General features: G+C 34.2%; 1 protein-coding gene across 1 annotated transcript in view; it reads right to left on the bottom strand.

The window, feature by feature from the left end:
* The window catches only part of LOC138715235 (facilitated trehalose transporter Tret1-like), a 38,766-nt gene that overhangs the window by 4,504 nt on the left and 22,052 nt on the right, over nt 1-12,210 (bottom strand). The window lies entirely within an intron of this gene.

Genomic DNA, 12,210 nt, shown 5'->3' with positions numbered 1-12,210 from the left:
TCAGAACAAATAATATCGCAGTTGAGAGAATAGAACATCCATGGACAGAACTCATGTTGCGCTAATTGCACTAAGGAAAACATCCTTCATGGCATACAATGATGTTGAGGAGGGAGGAATAGTGGAAGAGTCTTTAACCATTATCTTCTCCTGCATTGTGACGAAATGTTGAGAGGATTATGAATAATGGAAGTGAGCACTGCAATCTTACAAAGTCTAGAAGTTTAATTATTTTTATTTACTTTTTTTTTTTCTGAACAAGTGATGGAAATGAAATTTCAAATTATACATAAAAAGAAATATACACATATAGTTACATAAATATGCCAGTACATACAAATAAATACGTAACTATGTATATAGTTGAGTAAATACACAAATGAATAAGCATAAGCTTTGCTCATAATGCACCTTTTCTCCCTATACAACATGTCCCAGCTTGAAACTCTTACAGGAACGCTGATCATGTGGTTAGTCAAGGAAGCACAGATGAAGTGATGACTTATCTATTAAAAAACATACAATCACATAGCTTGGCATAGAAGTTGTAGTACGCAGTATAATGCATCAATATTTACAATAAAATTATATGTTACATATCTTATCAGTAACAGCCTGCTTGCAATTCATTGCTGTTCTTTTCTCTGTACCTGACCTTGTAGAGACATGGAGCTGTGATGCGGACAGTATATGCATAGATATTACTTTCTGTTTTCCATCTTTATTTGATATTATTTCGGGATGGGCAAAAGTTTACAGTTGTTAATATTCCTTTTTCATGAATTTATGTTACGACTAGCCATACCTGTGCGCTGTGCTGCACTTGTTACCAGAAATATTCAGGTTACAGTTTTATTATTAGTAAAGGGATAAATCGTTAATGTTTCGTGGACAAAAAGAAATTAAAATGTAGTATAAAATTAACACTTTATGTGAACTGAATAAAGTTTAAGTAGGGCTATAGATTATCGTGGCTCACTCAAATATGTAATTAAGTAATAACAATATTTCGACAATGTATCAAGTTTTCAGTGCATAATGATCTGTTTTAAATATGTAATTAAGTAATAACAATATTTCGACAGTGTATCAAGTTTTCAGTGCATAATGATCTGTTTTAAATATGTAATTAAATAATAACACTATTTCGACAATGTATCAAGTTTTCAGTGCATAATGATCTATTTTAAATATGTAATTAAGTAATAACAATATTTTGACAATGTATCAAGTTTTCAGTGCATAGTGATCTGTTTTAATCTTACCGTTCTCAATTCACTAAGGAGTTACCGTAATGATATATACAGTAGACTATGTCTATCTAGAGGAGCTACACTTTCCAATGGTGAAAGGATTATCCAAATCGGTTAAGTATCCTCTGAGATTACTTCAGACAGACACTCTCTCTTTACATATTAACATTGATAAACATTTATATGCGTATAGATTACAATGATACCCATACAAGTGTCAATTGAACATCTTCCGTTTGTTGTGCAAGGCCATCTTAAATAAAAGCAGAGTCATTTGTTTTCACTTCACTGTATTAGTCTGATAGAGGCGACACTGACATGAAAAGCATTGTTATTTTAAAACTCATATATGAGGGGTTCACAACCAGAGTGGACCAAGTCCTTCTGGAATAATTTTGAGAAATCGAGTCTTAAAGTTCCTGGCTCATACTTAGCAACCTTCACCTTCCATAGGAAATGCTGCCCTCTATGGAGTAACAAATGAGTTATGGAGTTGGTTTGTTATGGCTATGAATAAATCTAAGTTTTCTTCATCCAAGATTGTATTAATCCACAAACTGACCACTGGTGGACTCCTCATATCTTATTAAATATCAGTCCCATAAAAATGTTGCATACAATAAAACTTGTCGGAAACATTTTTTAAAGAAACATTTGTAACGTAACATATTTATGAAAAATCAATAATCGAGATATTTCGATTTATTAACTTCAGGCCTCCTTAAAGAAAATATTTTGAATGCCATATAGCCTAAATTTTAAGTTGGAATCAATGTAATTTGTATACTAATTTTCATAGAAATCTGGTTTCTCCAGTATTGCGTGAAAAGGTAACAAACATACAAACAAAAATATCAAAAATGCGATTTTTGATCTCAGGAGAGCTAAATTATTTATGTTTACACCGATTATTATTGCAAAAACGAAAATTACCACTAAAATTTAGGTTACAGTTCTATTATCAGTATAGATAAATCTGTACAGCACAAGGGAACAAGGGAATCAAGTCCACTTTTGGTCAATTGGGAGATATTTCGTCTGTACATACCTTATATAAGACTACCTGTACTTTCAGAGCATAAAACAATCATGTCCTCACAATCTTTGCAATGGTGCAGATGTTTAAAATCACTCACCTTTTATGTATAGTTAATTACCTATTAAAGACTTTAAGTCTAATTTTCTGAAAAGTTTATTCTTGGGACTTGATTCCCTTGTGCTCTGGTCGCCCCAAATAATCTTGATATTGCCATGGTAATGTTTGTGAACATTATAAAATTCAGATAATGATGACTGGTAATTTAACCAACGATTAACGAAAGTGGATAATCAAACAATACTGGAAGACAGAGAATTTTGAAAGTGTTAGGCAGAATTGAGCTGAAGAATTTGATACACCTTCACTAACTAGACTAACAATGTACGTGATAAATTTTATATAACTGGATCCATCTTAAATGTGCCAGAGAGTGGTCGACCATTCATTGTTACAACCTCCGCAAATTGTGTGTGTTGCTCTGACATTTCCTCAAAGCCCAAAAAAATCAAATTAGAGTGCTTCTTATGAGTTAAGCATTTCCCTCAAATCTTTGAGTTATCTGAAGGTTTGAAGATGTATCTGCCGCAATTACTTCACTGATTATTAGAGGATAATCTCGACTGCCACTTGCAATTCTGTGTTAGAGTTTTGAATGAAGAAAGACCACGTGACGTCATCATTCGGAAAATTACTTGGTCAGACCAAGCCATGTTTTAAACTTTCAGATGCTGTTAATAGGCACAGTTGCACCTATTACTCAACAGATAACTCCCATCTAACAATGGAACAACAGTTAAATCAAGCTAGGGTTACAGTCTGGGTGAGCCATTCATGTAAAGGGGTTATTGGACCTTTCTTTTTCCATAAGACTTGTATCTTAACATAGTAAGGTGCATTGTTATATAGCAACTCTGGTTGCAGAATGGTAATGAAGATTTGTTTTTCAGCAAGATGAGGCTCTTCCTCACTATACTGTAAGGGTGCGGGATTTTTTAAAATTAAGAATTACCCAAAAGGTAGATAGATCGCCGAGAGTCAGTTGAATGGCCACCACGTTCACCAGACATTACTCCAATAGACGACTTCTTTTGAGGTGTTGTCAAGGTTAATGTATTCTCAAGATAATCATTAACTATTGATGACATGATTCAATTCATAACAGAAGCATGTCAAGAAATTGCAGACAATAAAGAGCTCTGTGCCAGAATGTGCTTGAGTGAAGAAACTAGACTACAGGAATGTGTAAATACTAAGGACTCCAATTTGAACACTTAGAGTAAAGGAACTTAATTGTTGTATTGTTCTGTGTGTATCAATAAACTCTTATCCTTAGAGTGTGGTCCAAATCTTCTGATGTTTGGGGCGTGTTTACTTATACACAGTAGCCAGTAGCCACAGTGCTGCTTTGCCATGTACGGATATTTCTTGACGCCATTCGTAAAAATAATATGTGCGCTCGGACAAGTTCTTTGTGACAGGGTGTCTACACGTAATTAGGTTGAATGACATTGTTTTTCTGAATATATAGAAACAAGAATCTCATTTCTGCGCCAAGTAGTTCGCATTTTATGCATCTTTATCGGTTCCAGCCGATTGATAGTTTTTATGGTTTTCCAGGAGTGATGTTTACACCGTTATTACATGCCAATAAGAGAGTCTTTCGAAGCACCAAGACTGTTAACTGTAAACAGTATCCATTCAGGTACATAAACATTAGATAAAAGTAATTGTGAAGCAAGAGCCGAAAATGGCAGCTCCATTTCTGTTTGCGTTGTAGGTATTCAATGTGTGGTGGTGCACAACTGTATACCTGCTTTTGCCCAGCTCAGTACTTGTTTGGCTTATTTTTTGGGCTTCAAATAAAAACTTTAAGACTCTAGGGAACATTGTTAACAATGTATGATTAGAAGTAAATATAAACTTACAAATGATTTACAAAGAGTAGTTTACAACTTACAGAGAGCTGCTTCAAAATTTAACATGGAAATTATCAACTGAAAAAACTAGTGATGGAATTTTGAGGACAAGATCCAAAACTATTATAAATAATACATTGTAGAACATGGATTATAATTTATCATACGTAAATGATGATATGACTAACAAATTTCTAATTTCCTAAAAATTACCGGAACTATTAACAATGTATTCAAACCATCCCAAGTACGAAGACGCACAAGGCTGAAGACACATAAAACCCTTGCACGACCAGTTCTAGTTTATGACAGCGAGACATGGACAATAAGAAAATGTGATGAGAGATGGTTAACAACAGCCGAAATCCTATTCATATGAAGAATTGCAGGATGTTCATTACTTGACCACCATCGGAATGAAGAACTTAAAATTCAGCAATATAGACTTCAGTGAAAACAGCATCGCAAGAGGATGAATCGTACTAGATGACCCAAACAAATCTTATCTTATGTCCCACTCTCAAGTGGATGAAGAAATTTAGGACAGCCTAAAAAATGCTAGCACGAGACGTCCTGGGGTCTAATACAGGACTGTTCCTGATGATGATGATGATGATGATGATGATGATGATGATGATGATGATGATGGTGGTGATGATATAAACGTATGAAGAGAATACTGGTACAAAAGGATGCTTATGCAGTATTTTACGTTAAATTAAACATCACAAATACTCTGAATGCTAAAATGCTATTAAAAATATGTGCATTGTAATAAATTAACAGTGAACGAAGCATTGTATTGAACACTGTTCGTTCTGATATTTTTTTACTTGTAATAGACTGAAGTGCTCTAAGTAGGCCTTCACACAATAATTAATATACAGTTTTAGGCACAAAAAATGACCATTATCCTATAGCTTGAATTTGTCTAAGTCCACCTTTTGACTGTGTCTGGTTTACACGACTAGGGAAAGGATGTTCATTTTGCACTTAATTTACTCCTTGCATTTTTTATCTTTGTTATAGATTATTTATAACACTTGATCTATAAACACAAAAAAGCAACAAACAAACAAACCAAAGGAAAAACAGAGCAGAGTCTTGCATAAGAAATTTGTTAATGTGTAAACCTAAGCTCACACAAAATCAACCAAAGTCTTCTGAAGAGGACTTAGCATATGGGCAGCCTGTCATTTTTTTTGTGTCTAAGGTGATACACTTTTTACATTGTCCTCTATTCTACATACATTTAAGAAAGAGAGAAAATAGCAATGTAATATAATAATAATAATAATAATAATAATAATAATAATAATAATAATAATAATAATAATAATAATAATAATAATAATATTACAGAATATTTTGAAATTTCATATTATATTACAGTTACCTTTTCTTTGCACTTTCTGTTTCTTTTAAACCATAATATATTAGATTGTAGAAAATATAATTCCACTTCCACCAAAGAACGTCCTTTAGTTTCAGGTAACAAAAGGTACAGGAAAAGAGCTAGAGTTAATGAGGAAAGACCAAATATCCAAAAGAGACCAGAAATACCAACCGATTCTACAAGAGAAGGGAATGCTTTTGTTGCAGCAAATAATGCAACATCATTCATAGTGAAAATATAAGCACCAGCGAAACATCGTATTTTAGATGGCAGTAGTTCTCCAACCATTGATGGTGGCAGAACAAAATATCCATAAGTATTAAAAGCTACAAAAATAGTCAGTAGAGAAATCATAAGCCATCCACTAGAAATATGTATATAGGAAGCAAAGGCAATTCCCATTGCAGCAGTTCCTGATCCTATACCGGAAGATATGCTTATAGGTCTTCTTCCAAACCAAACCAAAAGTAAGCATGATACTATTAAGAATATGACTCGTACAACAGAAGTAAGAACAACAGTCATATTCACATCCAAATTGCCATGTTCATTGAGTCCTGAAATTATATTTGCAGCATAAAATATGAATAAATTGGTACCACAAATAATTTGAAATACATTGAACATATGAATTATGAAGAAAGATTTAATGAAGTGAGGTTTAAAGTATTCTTTCCAAGCTAATGCGAAGGATTTTTTCTCTTCTCTTCGATGTTCCTTTATCTCTTGTGATAATCTTTCCAACAACTCTTGAAGCTCACCTTGCGCCTGGAAAGATTGATTGTAAATTAGTGTGCATATGTAGGTCTACAGTTCTAGAAAAAAAATGACCTCCCTAATTTTACGAAGTTCCAGATACAACTCATTACGCATATGTAGTAAACAAAAGTGCTTGTATATGAGGGTCATACTGAAAGTCATGAGAAACCCATTGTTATAAATCTTAATTTTTATTTTTAGACAAATCAGATACATCATCTTAATCTACAGACGTTTCTGTCACTTTTCAACATAGTCTCCATTTCTTTACATACATTTTTTCCACTGTTCTGTAAGTTTGAAAATTCCTTTGCAGTAGAAGTTCATTCCAGCTTCCTGTAGACACTTACACACTGCTTCACAGATGTCCTCCAGCATCTTGTAATGTTGGCCTTGTAGCTGTTCCTTTACAGAACCAAAAAGATGCTATTTGGAGAGTACCAAGTCGGGACTGTAGAGAGGATTTAGAAGACTTTTTAACTCAAATGTTCTGTCGGGACTGTAGGGAGGATTTAGAAGACTTTTTAACTCAAATGTTCTAATTTTCTCCATGATGACATGAGCAGTATGAGGCCGTGTGTTATCGTGTTGCATGATTTGTTCAGAGTGTTTCTCACGCAATGCTCGACAGAGCTTCAAAAGTGTCTATATAGCGGACAGCATTTATGGTCTATCCAGATTCAAGAAATTCAACCAGAATGTATCCCAGAACTCATCAACTCTTTCCTTGTTGTCTTCCATGAAGGCAGTTCGAGGACGACTGTTATGAGGCTTATCTTGGATGCTCGTGTTCTCATCTTTGAAATGTTTCACCCATTTCCTAACACTGCTGGCACCTATGCACACATCTCCGTATACATGCTGAAGTCTGAGGTCTTCATATGCATGCTGAAGTCTGAGGTGAATTTCAGCAGCAGATTTTTCCTCTTTAACAAGGAATTCAATACTGTCGAAAGGAAATATCGTTGTCGGACATTTTACAAACATTGCCTGTGATCACGTGATAGAAGCTAATGACGCCACAGTATTTCAATGAATAGTGTAAAGTCTGTAGATTGCGATCATACAATCGTTCTTGTTACATTATTGGAATTGGAATCATAGCAATAGGTTGCTCATGAGTATGACTTTCAGTACGATCCTAGTATATGCTACTTGTGGATAGTTGTGCAAAACCCATTAAGACTCGGACCATTTTTTTTTCAGGAACTGTATTATTGTAAATCTTAATTTGAGACTGAATAAATCCATCCATGTAAAAATAAACAAACTTGAAAGGTCAATGGAACTAATTATGCAGATGAAATTTTGTAAAGTCATGGCCACTCTTCCTCTTGTGTATGGTTCTGAAATGTGGATAACAGAAAGAGATATAACACTAGTACAGTCTGCCGAAATGAAATTTATGAGATTTGTAAGAAGTTGTATTAAAGCTGATACAATCAGAAATGAAACTATAAGAATGGAATTTAAATGTATTATGCATGAATGAAAGGATAGAGGAGAAGAAAAGAAAATGGAGGGATCATATAATGAATTATCAGCCATTAGGAGGCGAGACTTGGGCAGACTCCGTAAAACTTGGCTTGATGTTAGAGACCAGAATAGATGAAGTCACCTAATCCCTGAAAGAGGAAAGAGAACTAATTTTCTGTAGCATCCTTTGTCACAATTTCTAGAGTTCTATAATACCTATTTGTAGTATATGACGTCTTGACTGCAAGCCTCAACTTTGTTTTGATATATATAAAATTAATGAGGAGAGGGAAAATTTACGAGATGGCATTTAGTAATGTTAATCTCTTGTTCTTATAAATACACTGATGAGGAAAATATGTTTTGTGTTGTTTTTCTATTGTCGTACAGAAATTATAAACTTTTTAGCATATACTGTATACACAAAAATACTGGCGTTAATATCTGGAAGAGGATACTAACGAAGAAGATACGGTACCAAAGAAAATATCGCTTATCTCATCCTGATGGTATTTACTTTTTACGTTTGTAATTGGAAATGCTTTGAAAACATTTTTTTAAGTGTAGGACGCTGTATTGCAAGATACGAGTATTCAGAACAACCCCATATTTAATCCTTTCATTAATTATGAATAAAATAGATCTTTGTAGGCCTATACACAAGAATTGGGATAATATAGTCAGTTGTAGTCAAAATCAGAAATCTCTTGGAATAATCTTAAAGGCAAAGAAAGATTCTTGATATAAATTTACTTTTGAAATATGTGCTAAAAATAGTCTCAAATTAATTTGTGGTAAACGATTGATTATCTTAATAGGTTATGTCATGCCTGTACTTAAAATATTTGTTTTGTCTACTTTTTCAGAGATATTAAAGAATGTGTCTAAACTTACGACATGTCATAGTCATAATTGATTAAATGGCGATCTTACTCGTCTCAATTGAGGGGTCTAGTATCAAAACCTACCACATCCACTTTGCTACATTTCGAGAAAAATGAGAAAAACGTGCAGTTACTTTGATATAAGATGTATGTGGCTCTTCTTTTGCAGATGATTGGGGTTCATGGAAATCTACTAAAATAATTAGATTCAGAAAATCGTGCCCCCCTAAATAATTATATTTTGACAGTTTATAATGGATATGGTTGATTTTGATAGATCACCCCTAAGAACATGTGTTAAATAACTAATAATTTTTCTGTTAACGTGAATAAGCTTTTTTTTTCTAGTTTTATTGAATTAAACATAGTTTTTTACACAACGCCTTTATCTTGAGGGTTAATGAATTGCTCAGTCTCGCAGTAATCTTCCTCTGCTTCTTCCTCAGTTACTCCAGAATAGGGACATAGGCTTACACATAAAAAATGTTTATTTTCAAGCTTTTTGAAATTAAAAACACAGGTTTGACATCATGGGGGTTAATGAATTGCCCAGTCTCGCAGTAATCTTCCTCTGCTTCTTCCTCAGTTGCTTCAGAATTTAGTACATTCGCATAAAATTTCAAGCGGCAGTCTTGTTGTCATTCACTTCCAAGACGTTTCTTCAACAGATTAGCAACGTCTGTGATCTTTTTAGCTCATACAGGTGCACCAATATTTACCACCATAGGCTGAAGTTGTGAGAGGCTTTTTCCACGACGAACTATAGTTTTCCCAATGCCAGTGTCAGTCATGTACATCGATTCCCCATATATAACAATTCTATTGTCTATCTTTTGTATTTTAATTCTTTTTACAGTGGATATTTGAAAGTGAAGATTCTGAGAGGATTTTACAACGTTTGCAGCAGCTTCTTTCCAATTATAAACATTTCAATCTCTTCCAATGCGGCACACCTTGCCATACTTACCGGTAATGTTGATATAATGTTGTGGGTTCAAAATCTCCTGTTCTTTGCGTACTGCTGTTTCTATGAAACCAAACACTCTATCTGCTGGTAAAAATCGATGGCCAGTAACGGGAAAGTGAAGTTCCATCTCAGTGATGTTCTCTAGTGACTTAGATACTAACCAAGTTGCTGTCATTGAAACCATAGTCATGTTCTCATTTTGACCAGTGCAGCCATCTGAAAAGAGTCGTATTTTCCGTATTTTGGCTGAATCCACTTTCTGCAAGCTGTCATAAATGGCTGAAGCTATTTCACTGGATCCTCTAGATCTCTCATTTTCAGTCTAAACATAGCACCTAACATTGTTTATGCCTAGTTGTTTGTTAGGAAGCATCGTAACAAAAGCGAAATTGTGTAGGTAGTTATCTGCTATAGTACGCTGACTGACCCTCTATTTTGGGTATTTTTGGGTTTTCACATTCAACACCAAAGTTACCTCGTCATCTGTGATCCTGTTTAGCAACTGATGGAAAGATTTTCTCGTTTCTTATGAACTTTGAGCTGAAGGATAAAAGATTGCTTCTTTTCTTCATCTTTTTCCATTTTTGCTTGATTCTTCAGTCTTACACAGATTGTACAGATGTCGGTGCTTGGTTTTCCACATCCAACATTGAAATTGGTATTGAAGATCTTGCGAAAATATGACTCTTTTACAGCGGTATCATTGGAATATATCCGCCACAGGTTCTTCCTACGATAGATAATGTCTTTTTTAAAGATCCTCGACAATAATGGCTCTTAATCCTTTTTAATGACTGTATAAATGTTTTGATTGCAGCTGCTTTTCAAGAAAAAGCCTCTTCCTTCTGATTATTACCACGGTGTTCATATTGGACCTATGAATAGTGTAGAAGTAGAGAAATATTAACTTTGTACAAGAAAATGAGTTCATTAGAACTAATACTTTCAATGCAATGGGCATTATCATTCTTATGTTTTCTCAGTGCATTGTATTGAACTCCCTGAATATTGTTTTTATGTGAGCTGGTCTAGGGTCAAGGATGTGTACATATTATGTGCCAGCGAAATGTTCCTGCTTATGAGTCAGAGTGTCTTCGAAATTAAAACGCAGGCAAAATTGACCTTGCAATGTTATCATTATGTTTAGTACGATGCCACTATTGATAAAAATGTATGTGTTCGTGAAAGAATTAACAATACTATGCGTAAGAGTACGGTATTTCTCCTGTAATATTATTGTTCACTTTATCTTCTGTGTGATTTTATAGCGTATTTTTATGAATTGTATGTAATAATAAACCTAACTGTAATATTGTCATTAATGTGGAAACATTTTAAAGCATAGAAATATTAATTTCATATTTTAATCGTCTACCAATTATTACGCCAATTCTAATGACTCAGTAACAATATTGTAATTACATTAGTTAATTTTTCGTTAAAAAAACGTAGACAGTGAGCACCTTTAAGCCATGGACAGTTTCCTTCTTACAATATTTATTTCAAAGCTACAGCTTATGAAAAATGTTATTAATAATATTTACCTGCCCTGTACGATGGTAATGTGTAACAATTGATTCCACCCATGATCTACCAACAGACAGAGTTGCCAGAAACTTCTTGCGGCAAACACGAACACAGATCTTGTCTTTTCTTATGAAGTAGTGTAAAAAAACCTTCTTCTTTTCACTTGTGGTCTTGCGTCTAATGCAGTCATTTACAGATACATGCTTCAAAATGAATGCATTTTAGCCTCTTTTATCTTTATTGGAATAGATGCAGAATTTAAACTGAGTATATCAGCTTCAGAAAGTTCAGAACAATTCAAAGCCTTTGATTTTATTTTATGGTCGCATTGTTGGAAAGTCGACGGTTTTAATGTGTACCTACAATTCACAAATGACATGCTTTAGCATCAACAATGGAACATTTTACAACAATTCTAAACATGGCACGTGACTTGATATTTTCAATTATCGTACACCAGTGAAAAGAAACGTTTTCTTATCTTTGCTTCCTCTTCATTGTAGTGCTCCATTGTGAATGCCGAACGGCATTTTCCCGTGATGCTTTCGGTGTAGTTAGTGCAGATGACATCTTAAACAACAATACTGTAACAACTGACTCGCACGTAATGTTGAGGAACCGATAAAACTGAGCTCACGCGATTAAATAACTTCCAGTCATTTGTTAATGGATGTGGCAGGTTTTGAAAGTGAGACATCGAGTATTTTCCATGGATGTGGCAGGTTTTGAAAGTAACTCCAATTTTTACTATGCATTATATATGGGTTATAGTTCAAATTTGAAAAAGCCAGCCAGTGCATATGGTAAGTGTTAGAAAGTACTCCAAAATACATAAGGAAACTCGAGTTTTAAAAAAATGGATATGGCAGGTTTTGATACTAGGCCCCACAATTGTGTAAGCATGTGTGGCTTACAGCTGTTTCGGTGTTTCTTCTCACCATCCTCAGAGCCTACTAGATATCATTTGTACCTGCTAACCAGGCAGATATGAAT

The sequence above is a fragment of the Periplaneta americana genome, chromosome 15 (genome assembly GCF_040183065.1).
Source record: "Periplaneta americana isolate PAMFEO1 chromosome 15, P.americana_PAMFEO1_priV1, whole genome shotgun sequence".
NCBI lineage: Eukaryota > Metazoa > Arthropoda > Insecta > Blattodea > Blattidae > Periplaneta > Periplaneta americana.
Note: the sequence above shows the minus strand (reverse complement) of the source record. Positions and strands in the feature narration are given on the sequence as shown.